Here is a 15040-nt window from a genome sequence, read left to right as displayed (position 1 = left end):
GGCACAGAGCACAGCGGCCGGCTCAGGGATAGAGCTGCGGCACAGAGCACAGCAGCCGGCTCAGGGATAGAGCTGCGGCACAGAGCACAGCAGTCGGCCCAGGGATAGAGCTGCGGCACAGAGCACAGCAGTCGGCACAGGGATAGAGCTGTGGCACAGAGCACAGCAGTGTTAGGAGGTTCTGTATGATGGCGCCTTCCTTCCCCGAACTGTAACGTCTCTTTGTGATCTTATTGTAAGGAAATATTGGAGCGCTGCAGATTTTCCCACAGTCCTGAGACAATATCCTCACCCGCTGCCAAGAGGCCAATCACCCTGATCCCTCAGCGTCTCCAGGTACAGAAGAGAATACTTCAGCCTGTGCCAGCCCCCCTCCACCCATTGTTATCACCTAAGGAAACCCTCTGCATGCCGAGACCCGGAGATGTCCTGCACCCTGAGCCGCCAGGAGCCGCCAAGTCTAACGAGAGAACTACAGAGGAGCCTAATCCTGAGCAAATACCGGATACAACCGGATAAGGTGACAACCGCTGCCAGGGATAGAGAGAACGCGTCACCGAGGAAAATTTATAGTATATTCCACCTTGTTACTGCATTTTATAAGCAGATGTCAACAGAAACAGAACCTACAGAATTTTACATCCTGTATTATGCTCCAGAGGCGCACTCACTGTTCTGCAGTTTGTGTGGTGCCGCTGGTTGGCTGGCGTTGGGCTTTGTGTGACGGGCAGGTCTTTAATTGGAGCCACCCGCCGCCATAATACTGTTGGCTTTGATGTCACAGCCAAGTGTTGGGGACGTGTGGGGGGTGCAGCCTTGTGCCAGCTATAATAAATGCCAGGACAAGCTTCTTGTCTCGGTAGACGTGTGCCAGGCTGGGCAGTAATTGGCGCTCGTCAGGAGTTCTGCATCCCGGGCTTTGTGTTTACATCTAGGCATGAAACGCTGGGACATGACTTCTTCATCCTGATGAAGGCAGCAAGTTCAGAAACCAGAAAATCCATGTGATCAGTGTCATCTGTCAGCGTCAGCCGTCAATCATGTCATCATTATCATCATCATGTGCCCGGAGAGGAGGAGCACCCAGCAGGTCCAATCACTAATTATCACTCATCAGTGATACATTACTGATAAATGACAGGTCATCACTATCAATCATCATCACCCAGTATTCATTTTTACATTTTCATTGATAAATATCATCAATTATTATTATTATCGCTCATCAATCAGATCCATATCCTTCATCAGCAACTTATCTGTCAACATCATCAATCATCATTATCAATGACTCTATAAGAGACATAAGTCATGTATCAGAGTAAGAATTATTACCAAGAGCAGGAGATGGATAACTGGCACCAGGGGGAGGACATATTAGGCGTTGGAGGAGGTCACTCCAAGAAGCTGATGCATTCAGAAGCAGGAAAAGGAGCGAGCAAGACGATCTAGGGCAGTGGTGGCGAACCTATGGCACGGGTGCCAGAGGCGGCACTCAGAGCCCTTTCTGTGGGCACCCGGACCATCGCCCCAGCACACCAGTCAGGACTCAAAGAATCTTCCTGAAACTCCAAGCTACTTAAGAGATGCTACTTTCCGTCATATTTTAAAGTGATACTTAACTGGATAATTGGGACTGTAGGAAGAGGGAGAATGTATAGACAGGGCCGAATTATCTTTGGAGGACCTCTTGCCAGCCTCACGATTCTCTGAGTACAGAGGAAAACTGGAAAGCAGCTAAAATGATGCAAATTTTCCATCTTTCTACTGTGTTGCTGTCCTCAGGAGGCCAATATGATTGAAAGTTGTTGAAGAACAGGGAGCAATAAGATACTGCTCTAATTTTTGGTTGGCACCTCGCGATAAATAAGGGGGGTTTGGGTTGCTTTTTGGGCACTCGGCTGCTAAAAGGTTCGCCATCACTGATCTAGGGGTTAAAGAGCAATAGCAAATACTGGATCAGAACATCTCCAAAGGAATTCCCATGCTGACCCCTGACCACTGCTGGCTATGGTAGAAAGGTGTCAGGACACAGGACATGGCAGCTCGCTGTGTATGGGGGGTGTAGTCACAGAGGGGTCAGAGCGCCCATGCTGACCCCTGACCACTGCTGGCTATGATAGAAAGGTGTCAGGACACACAGGACATGGCAGCTCGCTGTGTATGGGGGGTGTAGTCACAGAGGGGTCAGAGCACCCATGCTGACCCCTGACCACTGCTGGCTATGATAGAAAGGTGTCAGGACACAGGACATGGCAGCTCGCTGTGTATGGGGGGTGTAGTCACAGAGGGGTCAGAGAGCCCCATACTGACCCCTGACCACTGCTGGCTATGATAGAAAGGTGTCAGGACACACAGGACATGGCAGCTCGCTGTGTATGGGGGGTGTAGTCACAGAGGGGTCAGAGCACTCATGCTGACCCCTGACCACTGCTGGCTATGATAGAAAGGTGTCAGGACACACAGGAAAAGGCAGCTCGCTGTGTATGGGGGGTGTAGTCACAGAGGGGTCAGAGCACCCATGCTGACCCCTGACCACTGCTGGCTATGATAGAAAGGTGTCAGGACACACAGGACATGGCAGCTCGCTGTGTATGGGGGGTGTAGTCACAGAGAGGTCAGAGCACCCATGCTGACCCCTGACCACTGCTGGCTATGATAGGAAGGTGTCAGGACACACAGGACATGGCAGCTCGCTGTGTATGGGGGGTGTAGTCACAGAGAGGTCAGAGCACCCATGCTGACCCCTGACCACTGCTGGCTATGATAGGAAGGTGTCAGGACACAGGACATGGCAGCTCGCTGTGTATGGGGGGTGTAGTCACAGAGGGGTCAGAGAGCCCCATACTGACCCCTGACCACTGCTGGCTATGATAGAAAGGTGTCAGGACACACAGGACATGGCAGCTCGCTGTGTATGGGGGGTGTAGTCACAGAGGGGTCAGAGCGCCCATGCTGACCCCTGACCACTGCTGGCTCTGATAGAAAGGTGTCAGGACACAGGACATGGCAGCTCGCTGTGTATGGGGGGTGTAGTCACAGAGGGGTCAGAGCACCCATGCTGACCCCTGACCACTGCTGGCTATGATAGAAAGGTGTCAGGACACACAGGACATGGCAGCTCGCTGTGTATGGGGGGTGTAGTCACAGAGGGGTCAGAGCGCCCATGCTGACCCCTGACCACTGCTGGCTATGATAGAAAGGTGTCAGGACACACAGGACATAGCAGCTCCCTGTGTATGAGGGTGTAGTCACAGAGAGGTCAGAGCGCCCATGCTGACCCCTGACCACTGCTGGCTATGATAGAAAGGTGTCAGGACACACAGGACATGGCAGCTCGCTGTGTTTGGGGAGGTGTAGTCACAGAGGGGTCAGAGCGCCCATGCTGACCCCTGACCACTGCTGGCTATGATAGAAAGGTGTCAGGACACACAGGACATGGCAGCTCGCTGTGTATGGGGGGTGTAGTCACAGAGGGGTCAGAGCACCCATGCTGACCCCTGACCACTGCTGGCTATGATAGAAAGGTGTCAGGACACAGGACATGGCAGCTCGCTGTGTATGGGGGGTCTAGTCACAGAGGGGTCAGAGCGCCCATGCTGACCCCTGACCACTGCTGGCTATGATAGAAAGGTGTCAGGACACACAGGACATGGCAGCTCGCTGTGTATGGGGGGTGTAGTCACAGAGGAGTCAGAGCGCCCATGCTGACCCCTGACCACTGCTGGCTATGATAGAAAGGTGTCAGGACACAGGACATGGCAGCTCGCTGTGTATGGGGGGGTGTAGTCACAGAGAGGTCAGAGCACCCATGCTGACCCCTGACCACTGCTGGCTATGATAGAAAGGTGTCAGGACACACAGGACATGGCAGCTCGCTGTGTATGGGGGTGTAGTCACAGAGGGGTCAGAGCACCCATGCTGACCCCTGACCACTGCTGGCTATGATAGAAAGGTGTCAGGACACAGGACATGGCAGCTCGCTGTGTATGGGGGGTGTAGTCACAGAGGGGTCAGAGCGCCCATGCTGACCCCTGACCTCTGCTGGCTATGATAGAAAGGTGTCAGGACACACAGGACATGGCAGCTCGCTGTGTATGGGGGGTGTAGTCACAGAGGGGTCAGAGCGCCCATGCTGACCCCTGACCACTGCTGGCTATGATAGAAAGGTGTCAGGACACACAGGACATGGCAGCTTGCTGTGTATGGGGGGTGTAGTCACAGAGAGGTCAGAGCGCCCATGCTGACCCCTGACCACTGCTGGCTATGATAGAAAGGTGTCAGGACACAGGACATGGCAGCTGGCTGTGTATGGGGGGTGTAGTCACAGAGGGGTCAGAGCACCCATGCTGACCCCTGACCACTGCTGGCTATGATAGGAAGGTGTCAGGACACACAGGATATGGTAGCTCGCTGTGTATGCGGGGTGTAGTCACAGAGGGGTCAGAGCGCCCCTGCTGACCCCTGACCACCGCTGGCTATGATAGAAAGGTGTCAGGACACACAGGACATGGCAGCTCGCTGTGTATGGGGGATGTAGTCACAGAGGGATCAGAGCGCCCATGCTGACCCCTGACCACTGCTGGCTATGGTAGAAAGGTGTCAGGACACAGGACATGGCAGCTCGCTGTGTATTGGGGGGTGTAGTCACAGAGGGGTCAGAGCGCCCATGCTGACCCCTGACCACTGCTGGCTATGGTAGAAAGGTGTCAGGACACAGGACATGGCAGCTCGCTGTGTATGGGGGGTGTAGTCATAGAGGGGTCAGAGCTCCCATGCTGACCCCTGACCACTGCTGGCTATGATAGAAAGGTGTCAGGACACACAGGACATGGCAGCTCGCTGTGTATGGGGGAGTAGTCACAGAGGGGTCAGAGTGCCCATGCTGACCCCTGACCACTGCTGGCTATGATAGAAAGGTGTCAGGACACACAGGACATGGCAGCTCGCTGTGTATGGGGGGTGTAGTCACAGAGGGGTCAGAGCCCCCATGCTGACCCCTGACCACTGCTGGCTATGATAGAAAGGTGTCAGGACACACAGGACATGGCAACTCGCTGTGTATGGAGGGTGTAGTCACAGAGGGGTCAGAGCGTCCATGCTGACCCCTGACCACTGCTGGCTATGATAGAAAGGTGTCAGGACACAGGACATGGCAGCTCGCTGTGTATGGGGGGTGTAGTCACAGAGGGGTCAGAGCGCCCATGCTGACCCCTGACCACTGCTGGCTATGATAGAAAGGTGTCAGGACACAGGACATGGCAGCTCGCTGTGTATGGGGGGTGTAGTCACAGAGAGGTCAGAGCGCCCATGCTGACCCCTGACCACTGCTGCCTATGATAGAAAGGTGTCAGGACACACAGGACATGGCAGCTCGCTGTGTATGGGGGGTGTAGTCACAGAGGGGTCAGAGCGCCCATGCTGACCCCTGACCACTGCTGCCTATGATAGAAAGGTGTCAGGACACACAGGACATGGCAGCTCGCTGTGTATGGGGGGTGTAGTCACAGAGGGGTCAGAGCACCCATGCTGACCCCTGACCACTGCTGGCTATGATAGGAAGGTGTCAGGACACACAGGATATGGTAGCTCGCTGTGTATGGGTGGTGTAGTCACAGAGGGGTCAGAGCGCCCATGCTGACCCCTGACCACCGCTAGCTATGATAGAAAGGTGTCAGGACACAGGACATGGCAGCTCGCTGTGTATGGGGGATGTAGTCACAGAGGGGTCAGAGCGCCCATGCTGACCCCTGACCACTGCTGGCTATGGTAGAAAGGTGTCAGGACACAGGACATGGCAGCTCGCTGTGTATGGGGGATGTAGTCACAGAGGGGTCAGAGCGCCCATGCTGATCCCTGACCACTGCTGGCTATGATAGAAAGGTGTCAGGACACACAGGACATGGCAGCTCGCTGTGTATGGGGGGTGTAGTCACAGAGGGGTCAGAGCGCCCATGCTGACCCCTGACCACTGCTGGCTATGGTAGAAAGGTGTCAGGACACAGGACATGGCAGCTCGCTGTGTATGGGGGATGTAGTCACAGAGGGGTCAGAGCACCCATGCTGACCCCTGACCACTGCTGGCTATGGTAGAAAGGTGTCAGGACACACAGGACATGGCAGCTCGCTGTGTATTGGGGGGTGTAGTCACAGAGGGGTCAGAGCGCCCATGCTGACCCCTGACCACTGCTGGCTATGGTAGAAAGGTGTCAGGACACACAGGACATGGCAGCTCGCTGTGTATGGGGGGTGTAGATACAGAGGGGTCAGAGCGCCCATGCTGACCCCTGACCACTGCTGGCTATGATAGAAAGGTGTCAGGACACACAGGACATGGCAGCTCGCTGTGTATGGGGGGTGTAGTCACAGAGGGGTCAGAGCGCCCATGCTGACCCCTGACCACTGCTGGCTATGATAGAAAGGTGTCAGGACACACAGGACATGGCAGCTCGCTGTGTATGGGGGGTGTAGTCACAGAGGGGTCAGAGCGCCCATGCTGACCCCTGACCACTGCTGGCTATGATAGAAAGGTGTCAGGACACACAGGACATGGAAGCTCCCTGTGTATGGGGGGTGTAGTCACAGAGGGGTCATAGCGCCCATGCTGACCCCTGACCACTGCTGGCTATGATAGAAAGGTGTCAGGACACACAGGACATGGCAACTCGCTGTGTATGGGGGGTGTAGTCACAGAGGGGTCAGAGCGCCCATGCTGACCCCTGACCACTGCTGGCTATGATAGAAAGGTATCAGGACACACAGGACAAGGCAGCTCGCTGTGTATGGGGGTGTAGTCACAGGGAGGTCAGAGCACCCATGCTGACCCCGGACCACTGCTGGCTATGATAGAAAGGTGTCAGGACACACAGGACATGGCAGCTCGCTGTGTATGGGGGTGTAGTCACAGAGGGGTCAGAGCGTCCATGCTGACCCCTGACCACTGCTGGCTATGATAGAAAGGTGTCAGGACACACAGGACATGGCAGCTCGCTGTGTATGGGGGTGTAGTCACAGAGGGGTCAGAGCGTCCATGCTGACCCCTGACCACTGCTGGCTATGATAGAAAGGTGTCAGGACACACAGGACATGGCAGCTCGCTGTGTATGGGGGGTGTAGATACAGAGGGGTCAGAGCGCCCATGCTGACCCCTGACCACTGCTGGCTATGATAGAAAGGTGTCAGGACACACAGGACATGGCAGCTCGCTGTGTATGGGGGGTGTACTCACAGAGGGGTCAGAGCCCCCATGCTGACCCCTGACCACTGCTGGCTATGATAGAAAGGTGTCAGGACACACAGGACATGGCAACTCGCTGTGTATGGGGGGTGTAGTCACAGAGGGGTCAGAGCACCCATGCTGACCCCTGACCACTGCTGGCTATGATAGAAAGGTATCAGGACACACAGGACAAGGCAGCTCGCTGTGTATGGGGGTGTAGTCACAGGGAGGTCAGAGCGCCCATGCTGACCCCTGACCACTGCTGGCTATGATAGAAAGGTGTCAGGATACACAGGACATGGCAGCTCGCTGTGTATGGGGGTGTAGTCACAGAGGGGTCAGAGAGCCCATGCTGACCCCTGACCACTGCTGGCTATGATAGAAAGGTGTCAGGACACAGGACATGGCAGCTCGCTGTGTATGGGGGGTGTAGTCACAGAGAGGTCAGAGCACCCATGCTGACCCCTGACCACTGCTGGCTATGATAGAAAGGTGTCAGGACACACAGGACATGGCAGCTCGCTGTGTATGGGGGGTGTAGTCACAGAGGGGTCAGAGCGCCCATGCTGACCCCTGAGCACTGCTGGCTATGATAGAAAGGTGTCAGGACACACAGGACATGGCAGCTCGCTGTGTATGGGGGGGTGTAGTCACAGAGAGGTCAGAGCGCCCATGCTGACCCCTGACCACTGCTGGCTATGATAGAAAGGTGTCAGGACACACAGGACATGGCAGCTCGCTGTGTATGGGGAGGTGTAGTCACAGAGAGGTCAGAGCGCCCATGCTGACCCCTGACCACTGCTGGCTATGATAGAAAGGTGTCAGGACACACAGGACATGGCAGCTCGCTGTGTATGGGGGGTGTAGTCACAGAGGGGTCAGAGCGCCCATGCTGACCCCTGACCACTGCTGGCTATGATAGAAAGGTGTCAGGACACACAGGACATGGCAGCTCGCTGTGTATGGGGAGGTGTAGTCACAGAGAGGTCAGAGCGCCCATGTTGACCCCTGACCACTGCTGGCTATGATAGAAAGGTGTCAGGACACACAGGACATGGCAGCTCGCTGTGTATGGGGGGTGTAGTCACAGAGGAGTCAGAGCGCCCATGCTGACCCCTGACCACTGCTGGCTATGATAGAAAGGTGTCAGGACACAGGACATGGCAGCTCGCTGTGTATGGGGGGGTGTAGTCACAGAGAGGTCAGAGCACCCATGCTGACCCCTGACCACTGCTGGCTATGATAGAAAGGTGTCAGGACACACAGGACATGGCAGCTCGCTGTGTATGGGGGGTGTAGTCACAGAGGGGTCAGAGCGCCCATGCTGACCCCTGACCACTGCTGGCTATGATAGAAAGGTGTCAGGACACACAGGACATGGCAGCTCGCTGTGTATGGGGGGTGTAGTCACAGAGGGGTCAGAGCGCCCATGCTGACCCCTGACCACTGCTGGCTATGATAGAAAGGTGTCAGGACACAGGACATGGCAGCTCGCTGTGTACGGGGGGTGTAGTCACAGAGGGGTCAGAGCGCCCATGCTGACCCCTGACCACTGCTGGCTATGATAGAAAGGTGTCAGGACACACAGGATATGGTAGCTCGCTGTGTATGCGGGGTGTAGTCACAGAGGGGTCAGAGCGCCCATGCTGACCCCTGACCACTGCTGGCTATGATAGAAAGGTGTCAGGACACACAGGACATGGCAGCTCGCTGTGTATGGGGGATGTAGTCACAGAGGGGTCAGAGCGCCCATGCTGACCCCTGACCACTGCTGGCTATGGTAGAAAGGTGTCAGGACACAGGACATGGCAGCTCGCTGTGTATGGGGGATGTAGTCACAGAGGGGTCAGAGCACCCATGCTGACCCCTGACCACTGCTGGCTATGGTAGAAAGGTGTCAGGACACAGGACATGGCAGCTCGCTGTGTATGGGGGGTGTAGTCACAGAGGGGTCAGAGCGCCCATGCTGACCCCTGACCACTGCTGGCTATGATAGAAAGGTGTCAGGACACACAGGACATGGCAGCTCGCTGTGTATGGGGGGTGTAGTCACAGAGGGGTCAGAGCGCCCATGCTGACCCCTGACCACTGCTGGCTATGATAGAAAGGTGTCAGGACACAGGACATGGCAGCTCGCTGTGTATGGGGGATGTAGTCACAGAGGGGTCAGAGCGCCCATGCTGACCCCTGACCACTGCTGGCTATGATAGAAAGGTGTCAGGACACACAGGACATGGCAGCTCGCTGTGTATGGGGGGTGTAGTCACAGAGGGGTCAGAGCACCCATGCTGACCCCTGACCACTGCTGGCTATGATAGAAAGGTGTCAGGACACAGGACATGGCAGCTCGCTGTGTATGGGGGGTGTAGTCACAGAGGGGTCAGAGCGCCCATGCTGACCCCTGACCACTGCTGGCTATGATAGAAAGGTGTCAGGACACAGGACATGGCAGCTCGCTGTGCACCGGGGGTGTAGTCACAGAGGGGTCAGAGCGCCCATGCTGACCCCTGACCACTGCTGGCTATGGTAGAAAGGTGTCAGGACACAGGACATGGCAGCTCGCTGTGTATGGGGGATGTAGTCACAGAGGGGTCAGAGCGCCCATGCTGACCCCTGACCACTGCTGGCTATGGTAGAAAGGTGTCAGGACACAGGACATGGCAGCTCGCTGTGTATGGGGGATGTAGTCACAGAGGGGTCAGAGCACCCATGCTGACCCCTGACCACTGCTGGCTATGGTAGAAAGGTGTCAGGACACACAGGACATGGCAGCTCGCTGTGTATTGGGGGGTGTAGTCACAGAGGGGTCAGAGCGCCCATGCTGACCCCTGACCACTGCTGGCTATGGTAGAAAGGTGTCAGGACACAGGACATGGCAGCTCGCTGTGTATGGGGGGTGTAGTCATAGAGGGGTCAGAGCTCCCATGCTGACCCCTGACCACTGATGGCTATGATAGAAAGGTGTCAGGACACACAGGACATGGCAGCTCGCTGTGTATGGGGGGTGTAGATACAGAGGGGTCAGAGCGCCCATGCTGACCCCTGACCACTGCTGGCTATGATAGAAAGGTGTCAGGACACACAGGACATGGCAGCTCGCTGTGTATGGGGGGTGTAGTCACAGAGGGGTCAGAGCCCCCATGCTGACCCCTGACCACTGCTGGCTATGATAGAAAGGTGTCAGGACACACAGGACATGGCAACTCGCTGTGTATGGGGGGTGTAGTCACAGAGGGGTCAGAGCGTCCATGCTGACCCCTGACCACTGCTGGCTATGATAGAAAGGTGTCAGGACATGGCAGCTCGCTGTGTATGGGGGGTGTAGTCACAGAGGGGTCAGAGCGCCCATGCTGACCCCTGACCACTGCTGGCTATGATAGAAAGGTATCAGGACACACAGGACATGGCAGCTCGCTGTGTATGGGGGGTGTAGTCACAGGGAGGTCAGAGCACCCATGCTGACCCCTGACCACTGCTGGCTATGATAGAAAGGTGTCAGGACACACAGGACATGGCAGCTCGCTGTGTATGGGGGGTGTAGTCACAGAGGGGTCAGAGCGCCCATGCTGACCCCTGACCACTGCTGGCTATGATAGAAAGGTGTCAGGACACAGGACATGGCAGCTCGCTGTGTATGGGGGGTGTAGTCACAGAGAGGTCAGAGCGCCCATGCTGACCCCTGACCACTGCTGGCTATGATAGAAAGGTGTCAGGACACACAGGACATGGCAGCTCGCTGTGTATGAGGGGTGTAGTCACAGAGAGGTCAGAGCGCCCATGCTGACCCCTGACCACTGCTGGCTATGATAGAAAGGTGTCAGGGCACGCAGGACATGGCAGCTCGCTGTGTATGAGGGGTGTAGTCACAGAGGGGTCAGAGCACCCATGCTGACCCCTGACCACTGCTGGCTATGATAGAAAGGTGTCAGGACACACAGGACATGGCAGCTCGCTGTGTATGGGGGGTGTAGTCACAGAGGGGTCAGAGCGCCCATGCTGACCCCTGACCACTGCTGGCTATGATAGAAAGGTGTCAGGACACACAGGACATGGCAGCTCGCTGTGTATGGGGGGTGTTGTCACAGAGGGGTCAGAGCTCCCATGCTGACCCCTGACCACTGCTGGCTATGATAGAAAGGTGTCAGGACACACAGGACATGGCAGCTCCCTGTGTATGGGGGGTGTAGTCACAGAGGGGTCAGAGCGCCCATGCTGACCCCTGACCACTGCTGTCTATGATAGAAAGGTGTCAGGACACAGGACATGGCAGCTCGCTGTGTATGGGGGGTGTAGTCACAGAGAGGTCAGAGCGCCCATGCTGACCCCTGACCACTGCTGGCTATGATAGAAAGGTGTCAGGACACACAGGACATGGCAGCTCGCTGTGTATGGGGGTGTAGTCACAGAGTGGTCAGAGCGCCCATGCTGACCCCTGACCACTGCTGGCTATGATAGAAAGGTGTCAGGACACACAGGACATGGCAGCTCGCTGTGTATGGGGGGTGTAGTCACAGAGGGGTCAGAGCGCCCATGCTGACCCCTGACCACTGCTGGCAATGATAGAAAGGTGTCAGGACACACAGGACATGGCAGCTCCCTGTGTATGGGGGGTGTAATCACAGAGGGGTCAGAGCACCCATCCTGACCCCTGACCACTGCTGGCTATGATAGAAAGGTGTCAGGACACACAGGACATGGCAGCTCGCTGTGTATGGGGGGTGTAGTCACAGAGAGGTCAGAGCATCCATGCTGACCCCTGACCACTGCTGGCTATGATAGAAAGGTGTCAGGACACACAGGACATGGCAGCTCGCTGTGTATGGGGGGTGTAGTCACAGAGGGGTCAGAGCGCCCATGCTGACCCCTGACCACTGCTGGCTATGATAGAAAGGTGTCAGGACACAGGACATGGCAGCTCGCTGTGTATGGGGGGTGTAGTCACAGAAGGGTCAGAGCGCCCATGCTGACCCCTGACCACTGCTGGCTATGATAGAAAGGTGTCAGGACACAGGACATGGCAGCTCGCTGTGTATGGGGGGTGTAGTCACAAAGGGGCAGAGCGCCCATGCTTACCCCTGACCACTGCAGGCTATGATAGAAAGGTATCAGGACACACAGGACATGGCAGCTCGCTGTGTATGGGGGGTGTAGTCACAGAGGGGTCAGAGCACCCATGCTGATCCCTGACCACTGCTGGCTATGATAGAAAGGTGTCAGGACACACAGGACATGGCAGCTCGCTGTGTATGGGGGGTGTAGTCACAGAGGGGTCAGAGCCCCCATGCTGACCCCTGACCACTGCTGGCTATGATAGAAAGGTGTCAGGACACACAGGACATGGCAGCTCGCTGTGTATGGGGGGTGTAGTCACAGAGGGGTCAGAGCGCCCATGCTGACCCCTGACCACTGCTGGCTATGATAGAAAGGTGTCAGGACACACAGGACATGGCAGCTCGCTGTGTATGGGGGGTGTAGTCACAGAGGGGTCAGATCACCCATGCTGACCCCTGACCACTGCTGGCTATGATAGAAAGGTGTCAGGACACACAGGACATGGCAGCTCGCTGTGTATGGGGGGTGTAGTCACAGAGGGGTCAGAGCGCCCATGCTGACCCCTGACCACTGCTGGCTATGATAGAAAGGTGTCAGGACACACAGGAGATGGCAGCTCGCTGTGTATGGGGGGTGTAGTCACAGAGGGGTCAGAGCGCCCATGCTGACCCCTGACCACTGCTGGCTATGATAGAAAGGTGTCAGGACACAGGACATGGCAGCTCGCTGTGTATGGGGGTGTAGTCACAGAGGGGTCAGAGCGCCCATGCTGACCCCTGACCACTGCTGGCTATGATAGAAAGGTGTCAGGAAACACAGGACATGGCAGCTCGCTGTGTATGGGGGAGTAGTGACAGAGGGGTCAGAGCAACCATGCTGACCCCTGACCACTGCTGGCTATGATAGAAAGGTGTCAGGACACACAGGACATGGCAGCTCGCTGTGTATGGGGGGTGTAGTCACAGAGGGGTCAGAGCACCCATGCTGACCCCTGACCACTGCTGGCTATGATAGAAAGGTGTCAGGACACACAGGACATGGCAGCTCGCTGTGTATGGGGGGTGTAGTCACAGAGGGGTCAGAGCACCCATGCTGACCCCTGACCACTGCTGGCTATGATAGAAAGGTGTCAGGACACAGGACATGGCAGCTCGCTGTGTATGGGGGGTGTAGTCACAGAGGGGTCAGAGCACCCATGCTGACCCCTGACCACTGCTGGCTAGGATAGAAAGGTGTCAGGACACACAGGACATGGCAGCTCGCTGTGTATGGGGGGTGTAGTCACAGAGGGGTCAGAGCACCCATGCTGACCCCTGACCACTGCTGGCTATGATAGAAAGGTGTCAGGACACACAGGACATGGCAGCTCGCTGTGTATGGGGGTGTAATCAGAGAGGGGTCAGAGCACCCATGCTGACCCCTGACCACTGCTGGCTATGATAGAAAGGTGTCAGGACACACGGGACATGGCAGCTCGCTGTGTATGGGGGGTGTAGTCACAGGGGGGGTCAGAGCGCCCATGCTGACCCCTGACCACTGCTGGCTATGATAGAAAGGTGTCAGGTCACACGGGACATGGCAGCTCGCTGTGTATGGGGGGTGTAGTCACAGAGGGGTCAGAGCGCCCATGCTGACCCCTGACCACTGCTGGCTATGATAGAAAGGTGTCAGGTCACACGGGATATGGTAGCTCGCTGTGTATGGGGGGTGTAGTCACAGAGGGGTCAGAGCGCCCATGCTGACCCCTGACCACTGCTGGCTATGATAGAAAGGTGTCAGGACACAGGACAAGGCAGCTCGCTGTGTATGGGGGGTGTAGTCATAGAGAGGTCAGAGCACCCATGCTGACCCCTGACCACTGCTGGCTATGATAGAAAGGTGTCAGGTCACACAGGACATGGCAGCGCGCTGTGTATGGGGGATGTTGTCACAGAGGGAACAGAGCGCCCATGCTGACCCCTGACCACTGCTGGCTATGATAGAAAGGTGTCAGGACACACAGGACATGGCAGCTCGCTGTGTATGGGGGGTGTAGTCACAGAGGGGTCAGAGCACCCATGCTGACCCCTGACTACTGTTGGCTATGATAGAAAGGTGTCAGGACACACAGGACATGGCAGCTCGCTGTGTATGGGGGTGTAGTCACAGAGGGGTCAGAGCGCCCATGCTGACCCCTGACCACTGCTGGCTATGATAGAAAGGTGTCAGGACACACAGGACATGGCAGCTCGCTGTGTATGGGGGTGTAATCACAGAGGGGTCAGAGCGCCCATGCTGACCCCTGACCACTGCTGGCTATGATAGAAAGGTGTCAGGACACACAGGACATGGCAGCTCGCTGTGTATGGGGGGTGTAGTCACAGAGAGGTCAGAGCACCCATGCTGACCCCTGACCACTGCTGGCTATGATAGAAAGGTGTCAGGACACACAGGACATGGCAGCTCCCTGTGTATGGAGGGTGTAGTCACAGAGGGGTCAGAGCGCCCATGCTGACCCCTGACCACTGCTGGCTATGATAGAAAGGTGTCAGGACACACAGGACATGGCAGCTCGCTGTGTATGGGGGGTGTAGTCACAGAGAGGTCAGAGCACCCATGCTCACCCCTGACCTCTGCTGGCTATGATAGAAAGGTGTCAGGACACACAGGACATGGCAGCTCGCTGTGTATGGGTGGTGTAGTCACAGAGGGGTCAGAGCACCCATGCTGATCCCTGACCACTGCTGGCTATGATAGAAATGTGTCAGGACATACAGGACATGGCAGCTC

This window comes from Engystomops pustulosus, chromosome 7 (genome assembly GCF_040894005.1).
Source record: "Engystomops pustulosus chromosome 7, aEngPut4.maternal, whole genome shotgun sequence".
Classification (NCBI taxonomy): Eukaryota; Metazoa; Chordata; class Amphibia; order Anura; family Leptodactylidae; genus Engystomops; species Engystomops pustulosus.
This window is presented reverse-complemented; position numbering follows the sequence as displayed.